The following is a 10,324-nucleotide window of genomic DNA, read 5'->3' on the forward strand; positions in this document are numbered from 1 at the left end:
CTTCTGTCCAAATGCTTCTAATGATGCGCTCCCACAGAAGGCGGCCTGCCCCAAGGTGGGAAGGTGGTACACGAGTAGCCCACACCCCCTGCTCAGGTGAGGAAGATGTGAGAGGAGGGGGCCCTGGGAAGCCAGGGCTACTGAAGCATGGAATCCAAGGAGGACATGGAAACAGGAACCGAAACTGAGCAAAGGACCAGCCACTGGGACCAGCCTTGGAAGACAGAGGCGAGAGAGATCACCGAGGAGGGGAGACTCTTAAGGAGTACCTGCGGCTAAACCCCTGGGAGAAGAAGGAGCTGTTAGGGGGCCAAGCCTCCAGGAACACCCAAGGCAGAATGCTGGGGTGGGAGGAGGAATTAAATACAGTCTCTGGTATAAAATACAATCCTCCTCACCTAATCCCTGGTGAGAAGGAGTGTATAGTTAACCACCCAAAGCAACTGTTCAGCAGCAGTGTACGTGGTTCACCCACCGTGTTATTCTAGGTCTTCCCAATGAAGCCCGTACTAGAGCCTCTATCATCTGATTTCACCCTTCAGTTGAAACCTAACCTGCCAAGCCTTCAGTTACACAGACCCTGGCTACTTACCTGGAACCTAGACAAGGACAATCACTGAGTATTGCTAGCTAAAATACAAACCAACTAATATTTGCACAGCTTTACAGTTTATCTAGTGCTGTCATAACGTTTCTCATTTGCCCTTTATTACTACACCGTGAAGAATGCAACTTAGCCATAGCTAGGAAGTAAACGAGCCAGATCAGACCTAACTCTTCAGAGTCCAAGCTTGATGTAATTATTTTTTACAGCGAATAGCTTTTATGTACTACACAGGTAACACTTAAATGCTCTGGCAGCCTGAGGGAATACCTAGGTTCTACTCTTGAGAGAATATAGTCAAGGCTTGAGGCAAAGTTCTCCAGAAGAAAGCATCCTCTCCTTATGTCAGAATAGGTCTATATTTAAAGTGTATGTGATGGGTCTTCTGCCTTTATTCCTCCCTGACTAGGACAGTCAGAACAGTGTTGCCAAGATAACACTCTTAGGACAGATGACTTCTAGGACCCTGCGCCCCACACCTGCTCATTGACTGTGCTTGGAATCAGAGCCGTAGTTGCTATTGTGTCAAAAGAAGAACATGAGAAAAAAATCATGTCCAGACCTGAATGACAGACAAAAGGACCATAATAAATGACCAGCATGGCTTTTGAAGCAGCATAAACCAGGGGGGGCAGCTGGCCCAAAGGGAGTGGAGCTGCTGAGTAGTGCCCTCTGTGTGGATCTTCACCTTCCTTCCCCATTTCTTCCTCTTTATTCTGGCTCCACGATTGATGATGCTCAGCATACGGTCATGTCTAAAAGGAAGCTCTCCTCTCTCTTCATTCTTGCCCCCAGCTCTAGTGTGTGACCAGGTCTCTCTTCATTCTTGCCCCCAGCTCTAGCGGGTGACCAGGACCCAATTTAAAGTGGGTTCTGGATGAAGACATAAAGGCTCCAGATGAAGGTTAAAAGTTGGTTGTGCAAGTAGATTATAAAAATTCCGGTCCATGTAGGAGGTTGGAGGCCTTGTCTCTACCACGGTTCCCTGAATCATGAGGCAGAATGAGGCAGCCATTTTATTGTGCTTTGCTTTATTGCGCTTTGCCGATATTGCGGTTTTTACAAATTGAAGGTTTGTGGAAACCCTGCGTTGTCAGATGATGGTTAACATTTTTAACAGTAAACTTTTAAAATTAAGGTACGTACTTATTTTTAGACATAATGCTATTGCACATTTAATAGACTACGGTATAGTATAAACCTAATTTTATATGCACTGGGAAACCAAAAAATTCGTGTGACTTACTTTTTGCAATATTCACTTTATTGAGGTGGTCTGGAGCTGAACCCACAATATCTCCGAGGTATGCCTGTACTAGACACTCCTTATCCACTTCCCGAAGCAACCAAGCATAGTAGTGAAAGCCCAAGGCACCGTTATGCAGATAATTGGCATAAGACATGAGTCTGGTGTTAATGAACAAGAAAAATGTTTAAGCTTAGGGAAACATTCTTCCTGTTCTTCCTCCTCTTCTTTCCCAAACTTTCCAAATGCTACCCTTTGCCCTCACTATTTCTTGCAGCCCTTCTTCATCCCAGCCAATAATAGCTTCTGGCAGTCCCACCATTTTCTTCCATGTCACCTCCAAGCTCCTGCCCAAGTTTCCCCAAGTGCTGGGAGCGTCTCCTTTGTGTTTTCTGCACTGCTTTCCTGTCTTTCTTTGAAGGTTCCTCTTACTGACTCTAGGAAGACTTCATGGTATAGTTGTCCTTCCATATCTGCGGAGGGTTGGTTCCAGGGCCCCCCCCACCTCTCTGCAGATACCAAAAGCCACAGATGCTCGAGTCCCTTATATAAAATGGTGTAGTACAGCCGGCCCTCTGGAACCCGTGAATATGGAGAACAACTGTACTCAATTTCCAAACTAGCAGATCACCAAAGCCCCTGCCTTGTATGTTACTTATGTATTGAAAACTTCAACAATCATTTCCAAGATTCATACAATATTCCAGATTGGAAAGGACACGTGAATCACAGAATCTGTCAGTTCTTCAAACATTTCTCTAGCTATGACAACTTTCATCCGTAAAATGAGGGATCTGGGCCTTCACTTCTAATGTTCTAGAAGTCTGCAGCTTGCTTATAGTCACACAGCTCAAGTGTACTGAGATCTGGGCCAGAGGTACAGCTCCTTCCCTTCTTAAGGCTACCCTCCACTACATCACACTGTGTGTGCACGTGGAAGCATAAGCCAACCTGTCTGCCTCCGAACCTCTCTTACAATGCTAATCAATTTGAGACCAAGGAACAATTCTGACCTTTTATACTTAATACAGCTTAAGTACTGAATACAGTGTTGGCTACTGGATTGCATCTTCCTAACTGCAAACACTCTACATTAACCATCTCTTGTTCCACCAGCTACCACCCCATCCCTTGATGTTTCGCCTATGAAGGTGCCTGATAAATACTTTTGAATGACTGAATGAATGGAGGCCCTCCCACTTGGGGTTACCTCAATCAGTACTGCTCACCAGCTGACTAGAACCAAGCTCTCTAATTCCCAGGCTGGGTTTCCCTCCAGATATGTTCTCCTGCGGTCTTGGTTCCACCGTTAAATAGCTGTATCGCTCAGAAGTTACAGAACCTTGCTGCACCTCCATTTCCTCATTTAAAATGTGGATAAAATAGAACTTACCTCATATGGTTGCAGTCAGGATTCAATGAGAGAATCTTCAGAAACACTGAGAACATTGCCTAGCAATACATAGCAAAGTACTGAATAAATATTACCTACTGTTATTTTATACTTCACTGAGCATAACCTTCACATCACATCACTGTGATCCTTGCTGAATTTGTTGACTTTTCAGAAAGATGGTAACCTCATGTCTGTCTTGATCTTATCCCCAGCATGGTGGTCTGGCAGGTGGTAGGGGGTCGATAGATGTCTAAATGCATCCATGCAAGGATAGGAATACCTTATGGCTGACACAAATTTCTACAACATTTGGACAACCTTTGTGCTTGTAGGAAAACATTTTGCAGCAAATACAGAGAGTCCATGGGATGGCTGAAAGGCAGTGCTCAAAATACACATGACGCTGTGCCGTGACAATTTAGTGCCATTAATATACTGTTGGAATATTTTAGATTCACACAGTCAAGGCCACATTTGAGGGTAGGGGGCTATGGGAGAAGGGATTTCAGAAGTGTCTGATTTGCAAAATACAAACACTGCCTTGCCCACCAACTCTCACCACAAACCCTCCACTCCAATTAGATAGAAACACACCTGCGGCCCAGCACCACTCCTTGAGTACTGCTGTGGCCAGGACCCCTCTTCCCTCCTTGACGGCTCCTCCTAACGTGGGTTTTCTCATCATGCCACAATTCAGGGACCCTCCAGAAACCTAGGGTGGCTGTTCTCTTCTTGGCTTCTGTGTCTCCAAAGCCACAGGGCCTCAGAGAAGCCCGGCTGCCAAGAAGACAGCCACCTCCTCGCTGGGCCTCACCATCGCTGGACTACAGGTCACCAGGGATGTCTGAGAGGGCGGCAGCCAGGCCTCTCCCAGGATCTGCTCCAGCAGAAAGTAAGCGGCCAGTTTCACCTGCTGAGTGAGGAGGGTGGCAGGACTCAGCTCTGGGAAGACGTGGGACTTTGTAGCTCTAAGAAACTTCAGGAGAGGAATCTTAGGTCTCAGAGCAATTGAAGAGCAGAAATGGGATGGGAGTAAGGAATGCGAGAGCTTTGTGTCTTCTGTTTTTTCGTCCATTTCACCACAATGGCTTCAGCCACCCCTGCAGCCCCAAGCAGTAAGGTGACTTGAAGACCACCACTTGTAGCCGCAGACTGATTTGAAAATTATTCCTGATTTGCCAGCTCACCACTCTCTACCTGCCTCAAGATTAGATGCTGCCCCTATCTCACAGTTCTCTTATAAGGGGCTAAGATCAAAATCTCTTCATGAATGAAATTTATCTCACTCGTTGTGACTACGTGCTGTGGTTTGATATCATAGAGTTCTTTATTCTAGTATTTGCTTAATCTACCTATCTAGTTTATTACACGCATTCGTTTTTATACTGCAAGTCCTACACTAGGTACAGAAAGAAAATGGCAACAGAACCTGTCATGGTTCTGTTAGTATTACTATTATTATTATTTGTTGCATATCAAGTCCTTTTGATGTTTAATATCCAGCCTGCCCTCTTATGCATACACACAAACTAATATAGGTCTCTGAAGATACATCATTAATGGGTCAAATTTGCTCAAGATTCATGATTTTTACATAATACTACTACTAAACACTGGTATACCTATTTAAATAATTTTAACGAGATGTTAATAAATGAATATTATTTCCTTGGGATGGCCAAACTATCACGTCATGATCACAACATGAATGTAGACACAGAGGCCTGGCTGCTGACAGAAGTTAAGAACTTGACATCTGGAAGCGTCTCAGGAAGGACCCAGCATGTGGTCCATGAGGTTTCTCACTTGATAGAGCAGCAGGGGAAGCTTCACTCACCTAGTTATGCGCTCATTGCATGACCCTGGTGGGCAGAGTCCACCCATGTAACATACAATTTAAAACAAATTTTTAAAGGAGATGATGTCCCTCTTTAAACTGGCCATGCAACGGTATAAAGGCTGAAATTAAGATTCCTCATGGCCTTCCCATGAACGTCATCACACTCCTTGGAGAGAGAGGCAGAGGAGGGGTGGGGATGTGCGTGAGGAATGTGCTGGGCCCGTGATGTGATTCTTCTGGAATACAAGGCAGGCACAAACCTCTTGAAGCCAGTTGGAGTCTAAGGTAAGCTGCTTCGCAAACCCTCAGGCAACAATAAAATGTTTTGAAAAGCACTTGAACTTCATATGTTGACGTGTTAAGTCAGTGGAAGCTTCTGTTCCTATGGAGAGGAACTATGAGAGAGCAGAGCAGTGTTGAGGGGCAGGAAAGGAAGAGGCACGCCTCACTCAGCAGGTACACAAGAAGGCCTCCTGCATAGCACGGCCACCAATCCAGCCCAGAAGGATGATGGTGCGCCCAAGACAGGTCCGCTTAGTACCCAGATGGTCTTCAGATCCCTTCATGCCTCTTGGTTTGAATCAGGCTTCTTGATTCATCACTCTCCCCAGACCTACTATCGACCCGACTTTCTAGAAACAACCCCTATACTTATTCCTCCACCCCCCTCTTGGCTATCAACTCCGAATCCAGGGACCAGGCCGAGACACTCTGGAGTGGAGAGACTGTTTGCATCTACTGGGACCACAGATTTTCATGTTACGTTTCCCATAGAGCCTCTCACAAGCCATAGAGACATCAACAAGCTCAGCAAGTTCTCCTGCGAGAGTATGATTTTTGTTCCCCATGACTACTGCTTGGTGATTAATCTTTGTATAATGTTGTTTCCTGTCAAATAAAGCATTGCCCGTAAAAGGATTTCAGTCTCCAAACTTCCCGTAGTTGCATCATACTCTGAACGCTCGTGTCCCAGCACCTGTGCCATCTGGCAGACATTCTAGTTCAGGGGTTGTGCACCAAGGCAGAAAGCTCGTTCATCCTAACACCATTCACCACACGCCTTCCTGCGGTCTTCTACAGTGCAAGGCATAGGGAGGGGCTGTGTCACCGGCCAGTTAGGTGCCTCCCTGACCCATACTGTTGAGTCATCTTAACACTATTCAGAACCGTTGCTGTTGGCTCAGCCACAATTTAATACTATATGAAGTTTATCCTTCAACAGGATTATCCAGTCTCCTAGCCTGAGATTTCGAATGCTCTTTGAAACAGATAACATATTTTTTTAATGAAAGAACAAAACAACATAATTATTTACCTATAGAATGGGACAGACCTCTGCCAGTCCAGGTAGAGATGACAGGCACTAGGGTTTGATTGTTCTAATTACACAGACTTTTGGATAGGGGTGGTCCAAAGGACACTTTATTCCCCTCCCTGTTGTCATGATTGCTCTGTTGCAGCTAATCAAACTCTAATTCACTAGAAACCCGGGACAAGAAACAGAAGAGGAAAACAAAGGATGGCTTCTACCAGCCTTCAAAGCCCCATGGGAGTCTCTGATTAAATTTGGCACCTGGACCGAGCTAGAACGTGCGCTCCATGAGAGCAGAGGCCTTGTCTGGATTGCTTACCAGTGTCTCTCCAGCTCCTAGATGAGCATCTGACACACTGTGGTCACTTAATAAATATTTGCTCAATGAAGCAATGAATGAACAAACGAAAAGAACGAATGAAAAACCCAGGCCAGAGTCTTCCAGAGCAGCAGAGAGGCCAAATGTCACAGTGGATAGAATATGCAATTGGAATAAAATTCCTTGCGTTGAATGCCAAGTCTTCTGACTGGAGGCCCTTGGGGAAATTACCTTATTTCTCTGAGCTATTTCCCTACCATAAAATGGAAAGAACAAAAATATATGTTCCACAGGACTATTTTATGGATTAAATGATAAAAGTCATGTGAATGTATTTCATAAAGTACCAATGCACACACTTGAAATCTGGAAGTCACCCACTGTATCCCACTGACTTGCCCACCCCCACGCTCCTAATACTTCCCATCTGCACTTCCTCTCCATTCCCACCACCACTGCCTTAGCTGTGGTTCTCACGACTCATCACCCAGATGGCTCTGGTCCCTCCCTAATGGGTTTCCTGCCTTGAGGCTCTTCTATAGCCCCCTGCTGCCAATAAGCTTCACAGGTGAGTGACCACTACAGATGCACAGAAGGGCCCCCCACTTGAGCTTTAAAGTTCTGTGGTTGCCATCTTGAAATTCTTAACTATTTAGTGTTTTGGAAGTGAAGTCCGTGGGACAACAGACCATGCATTGGGGACTTAGGGCCTTGGTTCATCTGGGCCAGGCCTTCTGCCACCTCCCACCTCCTGGAACAGGTTCTCAGCCACTCACTCACCTGAGCTCTGGCACCCTGGGCTCTGCCCCGCCTCCCTTCTCTCTAAGCCCTCCCAGTGACCACTGCCAACTCCACCACCAGCAGGGGTCCGGGCACAGGTGTGAGGAGGGTCAGGGTTGGGTGAGCACACCTCCTGGTGACTAGGGGTGGACAGGGTCATGGCTATCTCCACCCTAGGCTGATGGTGTCCCGGTGCGTTTGGCAGGTGACATAATGCAGGCAAGCCTTGTGACCACCCCAGACCCAGATACCTATTGCATCCTGACACAGACACTGCAATACCCTTGGGGGCACCGGGCCTCTGGGAAGGAGAGATGCCGGCTCTACTTTCCCACCCCTAGGTGGCCACAGCCCATTGGTCTGGCAGCCCCTGGGGGAGAAGCCCAGCCACCAGTGGGCCACTAGTATCCCAAGTTTTGGGGGTAGAACCCCAGGCTCCTGTGAAGGTCTGCACTTGTCCCACAAGTGTCCCTGTGCCTGAGGAGGCTGACATTAAATGGCAAATTTTAAAAAACACCACGACAGGTTGAGAGACTGAAGAATAAAGGGAAAAGCTCTATAGTTCAGTATCTTTGGCAACACTAATTTTGGTTGGTTTTGAATATTTTTCCTTCTGCACTGGGCCCAACGGCTGGTCCTGGCTCCTGGGATGCGCCTTCCAAAGCTTGATCATCTCGCTCGCCTGTGAGACTCCAACGCTTTCCCATAACATGCAACATCAAATTTAAGCCTCCTGGCAAGGTCCCCTTCTCTTCCTCATCTGACACATGCTGATTTCCTTAGCTTCATCCCCTTCCACTCACCCACTCTCACCCTCCTTCCTGGTCATCTTGAAATATTAGCAGCTTCCTGAACGTGCCTGGCTGCTTTATGTCACTGGTCCTCACATAGCCTTCTCTCCATTACTGCTCCCCTCCCCGCCCCACTTTTATCTGACCATGTCCACTCAAGCTTCACCTTCTTCCATGACTTTTGCTGACCACCTCCAGCCCCCCAGGCTGAGTTGGTTTCTCCTCCACTGTGTTCCCCCAGCAAACCTCCTCCTCAACCCCAAGAACCTTGTCATGGCCCTTATCACTCTGTCCTACAATCACTGATGTTTCCCCTGAATGTCCACCAGATGGTTTGGTAAAAATTGGGAAGAGGAGGGCTTCCCTGGTGGCGCAGTGGTTGAGAGTCCGCCTGCCGATGCAGGGGACACGGGTTCGTGCCCCGGTCCGGGAAGATCCCACATGCCGCGGAGCAGCTGGGCCCGTGAGCCATGGCCGCTGAGCCTGCGCATCCGGAGCCTGTGCTCCGCAACGGGAGAGGCCACAACAGTGAGAGGCCCGCGTACCGCAAAAAAAAAAAAAAAAAAATTGGGAAGGGGAGGGATGAGAGTACTGATAACCATCTGTGATAAGACCTTACAGTTTACTTCACTAAAATATAGGGGAGCCCGTGATGAAGAAACGATCCTTGTTGACATGTAGCATTGACACGGCAGCCACACAACCCACATTCAATATCTGTCTAAAGCAGCTGCTCACTCGCTTTTGGGGGCAATGTAATTGCTTCTACCATGATCTCATGAAGAACCCCGTCCTTATTCCACCACATTAATGGATTAGTTACTAAGCTCGTAGGTTTCTGTTCCAGGCGGAGAGCAATCCACAGATCAGAAGCTTTCCAAATAGACTGGAGATGGGTAGTTTATTGTGTACATCCCCAGTCACCTTGCTTACAGCCCTCAGATTTCAGAACTGTCATTAGATATTCCTTTCAAGAAACACACGAACCCCTAAATCTGACCTACCTCCTCGCCACCCCCTCTCCACAGTGTCTCCATTCTTCAGGCACACTTTAAACTTGGAGAAACATGGTCAGGAGAGAGTTAGACTGTTTCATGTGATGCCATACAGCCTGCTCAACTTTTGCATAGCAATTCAGCAAACACAGTTTTAAGCATTCAATTCTACTTCTACAGCTTCTTAAAATTCCCTGCAATATAATTATACTGATGGGAATGCAGAAAGATAATTGCTTTTAGAGGAAAGTTTCTCCTTTGTTCCATGTTCATCTGGCTTCCAGAAATGGAACAAGAGCCCTTGAACAGCAGAAATACGCATCCATGTGTCTCTAGTTATCATTTATTTACAAAGATAGACCTTGACAAATGTAATTTGTTCAATAAAATTAAAAGGATGCACGATAATTCACTTAGACAAAGAGACTTGAAAGGGGAACGTCATCGGCAGCAGTGCCGTCCATCATTCCAAATGATCAGCTGACTTTGAAGAAGTGGCAGGTGCTCCCCTTTTGGAATGCGGCATTGAAATAGTATTTAGAAGGGGGGAAAAAGAAAGAGAGCTAGGAATTGGAGCAATTCTTTATTCAGGCAATAATTATACAAATTAGATCTATGAAAGCCAGAGAATGACTGTGCCTTGAACCCTGTCTGTGTGCATAGAACAATGGGAAAATTAATAATTAAATCTATTACATATGCTCATAATTCAATACAAAAGATACCTCAGTAGTTCAAACACTCCTGTATTTTCATTTGAATAAGGCTTTCACACATTCTCCTCATTATATATGTATTATATTTTAAATTTAACAGCTTATTTTGTTGCCTTTATGTTTGAATTAATAAGGGCACACTTTAATGCACTAATGGGGAATTGCATTAGCTGGCTTTGCAGACTAAAACTTTGAAAAATCTCCAGTTTCCCAAGGGTGAAATCAATTTGCCCCAGAACGTGTTGTCTCACAGACACATCTGGAATCTGGGAAGAATAGCTCCCCTCTACAAGCTTCTGATTTGGACCTCTGTATCTGAAAGAGG

Source organism: Orcinus orca, chromosome 1 (genome assembly GCF_937001465.1).
Source record: "Orcinus orca chromosome 1, mOrcOrc1.1, whole genome shotgun sequence".
In the NCBI taxonomy this organism is placed as follows: Eukaryota; Metazoa; Chordata; class Mammalia; order Artiodactyla; family Delphinidae; genus Orcinus; species Orcinus orca.